Source organism: Scylla paramamosain, chromosome 14 (assembly GCF_035594125.1).
Source record: "Scylla paramamosain isolate STU-SP2022 chromosome 14, ASM3559412v1, whole genome shotgun sequence".
Lineage (NCBI taxonomy): Eukaryota > Metazoa > Arthropoda > Malacostraca > Decapoda > Portunidae > Scylla > Scylla paramamosain.
This window is the reverse complement of record NC_087164.1, coordinates 10,098,562-10,109,922: the sequence shown is the minus strand read 5'-3', so window position 1 is coordinate 10,109,922 and position 11,361 is coordinate 10,098,562. Positions and strand designations below refer to the sequence as shown.

General features: G+C 41.2%; 1 protein-coding gene across 1 annotated transcript in view; it reads right to left on the bottom strand.

Annotated features, from left to right (window-relative positions):
• The window catches only part of LOC135106832 (major facilitator superfamily domain-containing protein 6-like), a 35,868-nt gene extending 29,011 nt beyond the window's left edge, over positions 1 to 6,857 (bottom strand). Inside the window, exon 1 of the mRNA XM_064016189.1 lies at positions 6,182 to 6,857. The gene's annotated coding sequence lies outside the window, so the exon portion shown is untranslated. The remainder of the gene's footprint in view (positions 1 to 6,181) is intronic.
• Between the last annotated feature and the right edge of the window lie 4,504 nt (positions 6,858 to 11,361).

Sequence of the window (11,361 nt, the reverse complement as noted above, 5' to 3'; positions counted from 1 at the left end):
TGTTACTCATGCTAGGATTACAAAAGAGGACCGCCTCCTCCACCAAGAAAGACGGACACTATATCTTTAAATATTCTACCGTCTTATCTCGACTACATGTGACAGACTCTAGTGAAAGTTAGTGTGCATTTGAAGGGTATTTTCGTGATTCTAGTGATGGTCTACTAATGATTCTGAGTCAGCAACGGTAATAATATCGAAGAGAAACGATTAGTGATCTGTCTTCTCCGTTGGGCTCCTCCGATCACAACTTCATATCCGTATCTTGTTCTATTGCTCTAATCCCTCAGGATCCCCCAAAGCGGAGGTGCTCTGGTAATTGGGGGGACATGAGGAGGAATTATTCTGATTTTCCTTAGAATGACTACTGATTTCGTTTCTGTATGTTGAGCTCATAACAGAGGTTTTTGTGTCTGGCATGAAGGCGTTCTTTCCTCATTCTTTCTCTTCTTTGTTCATACAGCTGATATCCTGTACAGATGATCGGTTAACAAGAAGTAAAGAGAACCAGGCAGAATATATTCAGAACAAATGTTGTTTATTACCCGTTATATTTCCCCGATAAATAGTATTGGTGGATTGAATTTCACGTTCTTACGATGAAAAATCTTCAGTGTCCAAAAAGTAACGTGAAAATTCCAAAAAATACATTTGTGCACTTGGGAACCCGCTGCTTGATGTGACCATGTATCGTTCTGCTACAGGGGCGGCAGCGCGTGAGGAAGGAAATATAGTTACAGAATTTAATCCATTTGAACAATTGAGCGTCTAGGTCAAGTATTCCTGTTTCCATGGCTTTAATAGCAAGAAGAAACGAACACAGGAAATTTGTCCGAGCGAGCTTGCTAAACCTCTGCTGTAGGTGTGCGGCGGGTGTGGAGATTGCATGCACATATATGAAGTACATAAGAACATAAGAACATAAGAAATGATGGAAGCAACCAGGCTTACATGTGGCAGTCCCTATATGAAAAATACCTACCTGTTTGTATGAAGGTATACAGAGCTGCAAACATACGTGGATACATACAAAGATCATCCCTGCTTGAATGTCCTCGTCACGCATGCTCTCTCGACTCCCACGAACTCTGTCAGCACTAGCAGAGTTCACCTAGTTTTGGCCTGTTCTCGACCTAAATTCCGGAACCAAGATCAAGACCAAGATCACATCAAGCAAGACCAACATCAAGATTAAGACCACATTTAACAAGACCAAAATCAAACGAGACTAAGATCGAGACCAAGACCGCATTAAACTTATCTCAAGACCAGAACCAGTCTCGATACACACACACACACACACACACACACACACACACACACATGATGCTTACATGATGGCAGGAGGCACGCTCGATGTTCTTATTGATGACTTGTTTAGGCACTACATGTTTTAATGATTATGTATTTTGAGACACTTCATGTTATTTTATCTTTTATCTTTTTTTTTTTTTTTTTTTTTGCCAAACCTTTGACTAAATTCTTCACTCATTTCAACACAATTTATGTCTACTGATTTGTTGATTGCAGATACCATTCAGGTGTAGCTCATCATTCACTTCGGCAAACAATTCGTGTATAATTTCACGGCTTTTTCTTGAGACTGATAACAAGCACTGCCCTTCTTTGATTCGTGCTTTGATAATATTTACACTTTCCACATTGTTGTAAATATCAGCAACGAAAAAAAAAAAAAAACGCCATTGATCATTCCCAAAACAGTGACATTATGGCTAGGCTTGTGTGTGTGTGTGTGTGTGTGTGTGTGTGTGTGTGTGTGTGTGTTCTGGTTAGTATGCCCAAAGTTACTTCTGTACCAAGAAAACAGCCAGAAGAAGGAAGTCCACATATCTATTCCCACCAATACAACATTACAGTACCATTATTATCTACAGAAAGGAAGTCCACAGTAGAAGAGGGATAGAAAAATAGAAAAAAATCGCGAACCTAATGACAACTGTGGTATGAAAATTATATGCAGTAATTGTTATCATCTCATCTTCCTGTTGCGTTCCTGATTCTGGCTGCGTGTTTATTAGAGCGAGTGGCAAAGAAACTGTCTTATTTCGCTCGTCACTGATTTCTCTTGTGTTCTAGGCAGCTCATCCCGATTATTCAGCCAGTCCGAGGATCATCACGTACCACCATTGTGTCCTATATGTAAATGTATATGATGAGAATATTAAGACTTGAGATATTACGCACCGAGCGACCAATAGCAGCATTTAAAGATTAATGGACACGTTAATAGCATTAGTCGAAATAAGATGAGGTAGAATGTTCTCAACCGTCTGACTGATATGGGTTTTCCTCATGCTTTGTAAAATACTTTGATAAAATACTTTGTAAAATATTTAACTTTGGTCAGAGTTAAGAATAAGGTTTTGAAATACATCTCTGGCAGCAGGAGTGAATATATTTTTGGTGCCTGTACTTTTATCTTTGCTTTGTGAAATCGTAGAGTTACTCAAATGAAGTAACAACTGCCGAGTAGTCATTAGAAGTCAAGGGGTTGAACAATCGAAGTGCCCTGCTCGATGTAATAATCGTTTGTGTAATAATCGTTTGGGGGATCTCGTAAGATTTGTCTTCATAGGGCGGAGAGATGATTAGTCAGATTCATGCGTGCTTTTCCTACTGATAATGCGGAGTAGTGAACCATGAAAATACCCTCCAAAATCCCAGTAACTTCCACAGGAGCAAACCGAAACTTGTCGAGATGAGTCGGCAAAACATTTCAGAATATGGTCTGAAATCGCACATTACCACTCAACCTGAAATTTGTGGAGTTTCGACTAGAAAAAAAGTTAATGAGATACAGTATAAGCACCAAGACACCTGTTCTGTCTCAACCATGGTACAGGTATAAATTTTTCAAGGATTAATGTTTCGCAGGTGTTGGTCTACGGCGCACACCTGAGGCACACTTGTTCCACTGTGTGTCGATGATGTCACTACTCCTTTCCGAAACAATCCAGGCTCTTGTGACACGTCTGGCTGATTCTATACTCCGTTTTAACTGCAAGCGTCATATGATGGGCTTATAGAGTAGCTACAGTCCTGACAGGCTTATTATGTCTAGTAATGCTGGGTGTATGAATGCAGGAAATGCTAGTTAACTATTTGGCGACATTCATGGATGCACAATAACCCTTAAATCATCTACCTTGCTTTCTACTCGTGTGCTTCTGAATATTTCTCATGGCTAATGTGACTCTTGGCGGGCAATTCCCTCAAGATGGTAGCCACAACTAAAGACTTACTGCGCGTCAAACCTCCGTCTGTCATATCTCTCCCTCCAATAATCATCAAACCAGTGAATCGCCTATCGGTCACCACAGCTGTAGGCACCTGGGTAAGATTCTTCTCACGCTGCTCCTCGCTCCTCACGCACCCTGCTGACCTCTGCTCGGCGTTCATTAGCACTCATCTCTCACTCTACATTCCCTCCCCACCAACATAGACAACCACTCAGCCTTCTCACTCCCCCACCATGGCGTGTAGGCAAAGCGCGCACCTCCCCACGAAAAACATACAGGATATTGTAAGCAAAAAGCGTCCCCACTTTTTGTACAAGCACTAAATATCCATTTCCTGTCATTGTGTCCAGTCTGAATTTTTCTTGTGGGTGTTTGTGGCAAGAGAAACATGACCACCAGTTCAACAAGACAGAATGGAATTTCAGGGCTGCTCCACCTCGATGTCCATTCAGCCTACATACACAATTTCCTCCCAGCGCCACTTTTTTTCCCCCCTCCATGACGTTCTTGATACGCCGCCGCTCTCTCTCGCACTCGTCCACAGCATTGAGTGAATCTCGCAACTGGGACCCTCACCTGACCCTCCTTACAGCCTCCATGCGTGTACTGGCCCTAACCTCTCCCATCCCTATTCATCTTCCGCAATTGTCATAGCCCGATTCACCAATTGATCCTTCCTGCCTTTCTACTACACTCTATGCTCGCGGCGTGTGTGTGGCGCTAATCCGGAAGAGTAGCCATGCGCGGGACAAGAGCTCGTATGCATTCTAAACGTTGTTTTTCAAGTGTTTGTGTTATGCTGTCAAGTATAGAGTATTGATATGATCTGAGAGAGAGAGAGAGAGAGAGAGAGAGAGAGAGAGAGAGAGAGAGAGAGAGAGAGAGAGAGAGAGAGAGAGAGAGAGAGAGGGGGGGGGGGGGGGGACGCTACTTATCTGTTCCGAGACTGGCTGGACAATGGACATTAGCCGTGGGATAAACTGCCGGGAACACAAGTGAAATCAGTGACGAATGAAATAAGAGGAGTATTTCTTTTGCAACTCGCTCCGACAGACAGGAAGCGAGGCTCAGGTACAACAGACAGATGAGATGAAAACAACTATTATATTCTTCCTGCACTTGTCATCGGTTTTACAATTTTTTTTTTTATTCTCTACATAATGAGGCATTGTATCGATGCACTGATGAGAATAGAAATCTTTACCACACGTCTTTTATTTATGTTTGTTGTCATGGAAGTCACAGAGGGTACCCCAAGGACACACACACACACACACACACACACACACACACACACACACACACACACACACACACACACACACACACTGCCATCATTACCTTCACTTTAAACAAATGAAATACACGAACAACAGCAATACACACACACACACACACACACACACACACACACACACACACATCACAGGTATACAAACACACACTCATCCTGCCATCATCACCTGCAGTCTACATGAACAACTAACATCCAATGACAGTAGAAAGGAAGCAATACATAACCGACTGGCCCAGTTATGCAAGGAGTGGTTTCGTTAAGTTCCTCGTTGTGTAATCCACTTTTTTTCCCCTTCCAACTTTTTTTCGTGATGTTTGGAGGGAGTACAGTTTAAGGTGCGAAGTTGAGAAGTAAATATGCCATCAGGTTTGAGAGTTACTACAAATGAAGTTTCTGAAAAAGGATGCCAGGGAGAGACAACAAGTGTGGGTGAGTATGGAAGTAGTAATGGAAGGGGAAGTACCGCACGTTCCTTTCACCCTCTGACTTGAGCAAGTTATGTGGAGTTAGTGCAGGTGATATTTCTGAGAGAAGACGCGGAGAGGGGAGACGAGTATAGTCTTATATAAAAGCAGTAAAAGAAGGAAAAATATCACACGTTTCTTCCACCTTGAGATTCAAACAAGACACGTGGAGGCGAGATTTCTGAGAGAAGATGCGATGAGGCAAGTGGAGACATTTATAAAATTAATACAAGGAGTGTCACATGTTTCCTCCACATCTAAACGCGAAGAATACACGACCACATGGAGACTGACGACCAATGACAATGAGAGAGGTTAGAGTCAAGTCGACGAGCGCATTAGTAATAAGTAAAGCTGCAGTAAAGATGAGATGACTAACAATAAGAACCACAGGCATTAGGAGAGACTGGAGATTCAGTACAAGAACAGAGGTGAGCTTAGAGGCAGATTAACGTACTGATATGATTATAGTCGTGAAAGAATTGAAGCTTCACCCAAGGCTATTTCGGTAAAACACGCTCTGCTTTTGGTTACAGATTAGTGTCCAGTGTTGTTTTATTGATCAAGTGGTGTTGACGTCCACTCATATGGATGCGTAGGCATTGCACAACGTAGTTTAAGTATGCTGTGTAGAGAGTGTATGCTGATGATGTTCATGACAGACAGAGAGAAAGATTGACAGTCGTACGGGAAGACAGTAATGCGCAAATAAAGGGATATGGAGACACGGAAACGAAGTAAGGAACAAGACAACACACACGCACATACTCACGCACACACACACACATCTTGTAACAAAAAAAATATACATATGACACTGTTATTCAAAATTTTCACTTCTAAATATTGAGGTTATTATTTTATGCACAAATACAATGGCTTTAGATAAGTACAAGATTAAAACGTCCCTCCGGTTCATGTGCATGCGTTTTGAAACATCCTGCTTCTCTAATTTGTATGCCTCCCGACCGGCTGTCACATGTCTTAGTGGGCACGATAAGGGTAGGTCTATGCATGTACGTACAATCTTTTTTTTTTTTTCTGTGTGTGTGTGTGTGTGTGTGTGTGTGTGTGTGTGTGTCGGTGGGTGGGTAGGTGTGTGTGTGTGCATGTATAAGTTATAGGTCTGAGGTGTTAGCAGAACTTGTTAGCATACTTACAGAGTTGGCGAGGTCAGTAGGTCTGGGTCTGCTCTGCGTCGTTTTGCTCTGCTTGCCTAAAAACGTATCTTGCACGAACGTCTCCGCAGCGATTGACGTATACCAGCAACGGTTGACGGTTCTTTCCACTGCTCTGCTATTTGTTGACGCTCTATTCCAGTCACCTCATAAATTTGCGAGAATTTTCGGTTTCTTGATAAGAACCGTTTATCTAAAGCATGGCGGTGATCGTCCATTAAATGTTTGTCACATGTTCATATTCTGGGCTCACGCGCGCATTCTGGCAGCAAACACAGACTTCACACGGCTTATCAGTACTTCTGAGCCAATATTTTTTTCATTCTGTACACAACCATTGTTATATCACAGCATATGAAAACTTAGAATTAAATTACGCCTCCATTATGAACCAGAATAGAGCGGTTTAGCAAGGCGAGCGTTTTTTTAAGCGCGGTTAGTGAGCGTCGGCCCTGCGCTTCACCAAGTGGTAGGAGCGGAGGAGCTTCGCCGCGCAACGTCCTACAGGGTAACACACTGACTGAGCGAGTGGCTCGCGGTGAGTGAAGGTAAACTGAACTCGCGAATGAGCGGCAAGGTGGCGGGTCCGGCGAGCTGCGATAGCGGAGCGAGTGTGTAAGTTACTGGTGCAAAATGGCGCGCGGGGAACGAAAAGCTCCGTACAATGAGTACATCAATAGAAGCCTGATTACCTGACACTGTAAGGTTCATCGCTACAACACCTGAACACACGTAGACTACATCTCTCTCTCTCTCTCTCTCTCTCTCTCTCTCTCTCTCTCTCTCTCTCTCTCTCTCTCTCTCTCTCTCGGTCCTGGATGCCGGCAAAACGGTGATACCTATCCTCCACCGCTGGATCCTTTGCCTCAAGTACAGTGTCGCATCCTTTAACGTTCCAGCGTCTCATTTCTACTTTGAATAGTCCCTAGTGGAATACATGGGGATTTCCAAGAGTGTTTGCATGATTTTACTGGTAGTTTAACAGCATTATGTACTCCTATCGGATGCCAGCGTAAGTTTACTGAGGTTTTCAAGGGTTTTCATGATTTTGTTCGTAGATTGCCAAAGATTTTGGAATTTTATCAGACTCTTGAGAAAGTCAGTGGTGTTTTCAGTAGTTTTCATGAGGCACACCAGTGCCTTACAGGACTTTCATGTGAACATGTGTGCCTGTGCCCTCCCTATCCCCCGCCGCCCTCCATCAGCCTTATACTCGCTCGCAACACACACAACTAATTTCTTCAAGAGTCACGCACAACGCCACACGAAATATGTAAATATTTATAGCGAGCAGCACGACAACATTACACCATTAAGTATTTGGCACGATAGTACCGTCACTGCATACCACAAGGAACTACCAAGATGGGAACAAAAACATTAAGGACAGACCCGTTTCGTAGTTATAATGGGAGTTATAATGATGTGCAGAGTGGCAATCTGACAGGGAAGTACATAATATCACAGGGAATAAAGGTGAAAATTACGAGTTTCATCTGTACCTCCGATGTCATATATATATATATATATATATATATATATATATATATATATATATATATATATATATATATATATATATATATATATATATATATATATATATATATATATATACTGAACTCGCGAATGAGCGGCAAGGTGGCGGGTCCGGCGACCCGCCACCTATATATATATATATATATATATATATATATATATATATATATATATATATATATATATATATATATATATATATATATATATATATATATATATATATAGTGCGTGTGTGTGTGTGTATACATACACGTGGGTGGACACCACAGCTGAGCTAATTACGTCCTTGACTTCATTGGACTCCTCTTAGCTATACATTTCTCAAACGCACTAATTCCAGAACTTATCCTCCTCTCACAGAGAGACCGCCTATGTCATATATGTATATATATATATATATATATATATATATATATATATATATATATATATATATATATATATATATATATATATATATATATATATATATATATATATATATATAAGTGTGTGTGTGTGTGTGTGTGTGTGTGTGTGTATACACGTGGGTGGACACCACAGCCGAGCTAATTACGTCCCTGGCTCCATCGGATTCCTCTTAGCTATACATTTCTCAAACACACTAATTCCAAAGCTTATCCTCCTCTCACAGAGAATATTAGCCATTCTTACACTTTTCATTCATTCTTCTCTGTAGTAACAAACAGACCTACATCCCTTCTATCATACGGGGACCAGAAGCAAAGCTATCTCCAAAGATATCACCCAAGAGAACGAAGGAAGGTTGAGGCCATTTCTCATACGCTTCATCTTATCACGGCTACTTTTAACAGTGTAGTGAAATTTACTGAGGTTCTCAATAAATTTTTTAACGATTTTAGCGATAATGTGACACTGATTCTGCACCACCGATATGAAAATGCTCACTGGAATCCATTTAATCATCTCTGTAATATTTTAAAACAGTCTGTATGAGAGAAAGTTTCCAAAATACGATTCGATTATAAACAAAGTTGTATTAAGTTTCATAACAGTTGTCATCTTCCCAGTTCAGCCTTCAGATGTCACGCATGTCCATCCACGGGCAAAACAAACGTGCCTGCATGCGTAGAAGCAATGAAGCAAAGGAGGAAGTATTACAAAGAAGACTGCTTTAAATCTGAACATCACTCTCCCAGTCACTTGTCTCAAGTTTCAATGTCCTCATGTGTCTTCTGGTGGCCTCGGAACTCGTACATGAAGAATAATGAGGAATTGCTTACTTTACCAATCAGTGTCTAAGTAATTTTATTGCATTTTCTGCTTAACTTTTTTTTTAAGGAAAATAGCATTGAGATTTTTGTTTATAACCCTTGGCCAGCCTTTCTTTCTCTTTTTCTTCTTACACACAAAAGCTAATGATTATAAAAGTTATTGATAATCATAACTTCATGAGATTATTTTGAGTATACATTCAGGAAAGTAGTCATTTCACCGAGATGCACTTTTGAGAGAAACGACGTATTTCTCGTGCAGTGCCCGCCTATCAATAAAGGGGTGGAGTACGCGCTGGGAGCGGAAGGGCGGCGTGGACCAGCCGGTAACACTGGCAACAAGGGGGTGGAACGTCACAGGTGGATGTTCACGGTGTGCGGTTTTGCCATGACATATATATCTGATAACAATTTTTTTTTACCTGAATATGAAATGTCCATTGTATTGTGTTGTCATAGATTTTACTGATGCAAAGAGGATCATGCTCACACGGGTGTTATGCGGCGCGGCAGCTGCTGTAGGGATGGCTGGTGGCCTTGCCGAGGACATGACAACTTTGGGCGTGCCTTGACGGAACTTGAGGCAGGTCAGGTTTTACGACTTATAAAACATTTCACAACTTCTTCGTCATTGTGATTGTACTCTAGATTGATAGATAGATAGATAGATAGATAGATAGATAGATTGATTAGACAGATGAACATTCACTATCACTATCATTGATAGCCGGTTTCTGCTCTTTGTCTCCACATGTTTTTTCATCTTGTCTCTACATGTAGTCACACTCCTTTGTTTTGTTTTTTTTGTTTTTTTCTTTGACTATTTGTTATTCTGGCTGCCATTTGTTATCTAGTGCAAGTTTCATCCAGCCACCAATCACCAGCTGTCAGCGCACAAAGACGCCTCTTGTTCTCGCACTCATGACTGAATCTTCCGAGTTTGCCAACACTTATCGAAAGCTGAACTGCGAATCGTAAAACATAGTACCTGTCCTGTCCATGTCTCACTGGCTAAGTAAAATTATTTGATTATTTAATTTCTGAAGTGGACTGCAGCTTGATACATTTACCCTCACCACTGTAGGAGATCTCAATGCTCATCATCACCTCATGCTTTCATCTTCCCTCATTATCTTGATGTTTATCTTGGCTGCTTTCAGTGACCTACAGCAGCTGGTATAATGTGTACTCAAAATATCTTCGTTTTTTTCTGACCCTTCAGCTTATTCTATTTACCCTTCCTCTCTAGTGGACTCTTCTGCTCATTATTTCATGTGTTCTGTTCTATTGTTCCTATGGCACATTTAGACAACCAGAGCAGAGAAACTTGTAGCATTGTCGGATCCGCTAAGTAAAAGGATCAGAGGCTGTACCTTGGTGGGAAGTTCCTTGGACTGAACAAGGCAGCATTATCAACTAACATTGGGGATGGTATAATGCATTGAAAAACTCCAGCCAAAGGATTCAAATTGGATTATATTGGTGATTCCTGGTATCTTTCTGAGAGAGAGAGAGAGAGAGAGAGAGAGAGAGAGAGAGAGAGAGAGAGAGAGAGAGAGAGAGAGAGAGAGAGAGAGAGAGAGAGAGAGAAAAGAGAGGGGTTGGGGGGATCACAACTGGACACTGCCAAGCTTTGTTTGCTGAATACCAACATCATGAATAAAGAAAGATTTCATCAAGGGAAAAGACTGTCAGAAAGATTTGGGCATGTGGAGAAAATCCAGGACAAAAATTAACTGGATCTCATTCAGGAGGCATAAAGCCAAAGAAAAGACCACAAGTTGGGATGGATAGGGAATGTGAAGTGTGCATTAGAAATGAGAGCAATGTTTGTGGTGCAAGGAAGACTATGTATACGTGACAAGATAAATGGATGTCTTAACTGAAAGTCCTCCCCCATGTATTCCAATCAGTTTGGGTCAGATATGGGGGAAGGGAAGGATCTATCATGGCACAACAGAAGTATACCACCTCTACTGTCAGGCCTTGGTGTGAAAGTTTTCACATGTGCTGTGCAATTGACTCCTACAGTAAGATGCAATGAAGACTGCTCCTCTCTCCCCTGGAGGCATGGAGGCTAAGATGTGAGGAAATGCTTGTGAATGTCTCTGCTATGTATCTTTAATTAATGGGATATCAGCCTGATATGATGGAAGATAAATTATTATCTAAAATATGATATATGTACTTATCAAGCCAATTATGCATCAAGTATATAGTATCATTTTAAAATCATGCACAACAGGTACCCTTCTATAAAGGAGAAAGCTATTTAAGGGCTATATTTTGTGTTTGGATATTTCATTAAATATTACAAAAGACATTCCTGCCTCAATGATATATCTTTTCAAGGTTTCTTTTGAGGCTATTCGCTTGAAACAAATA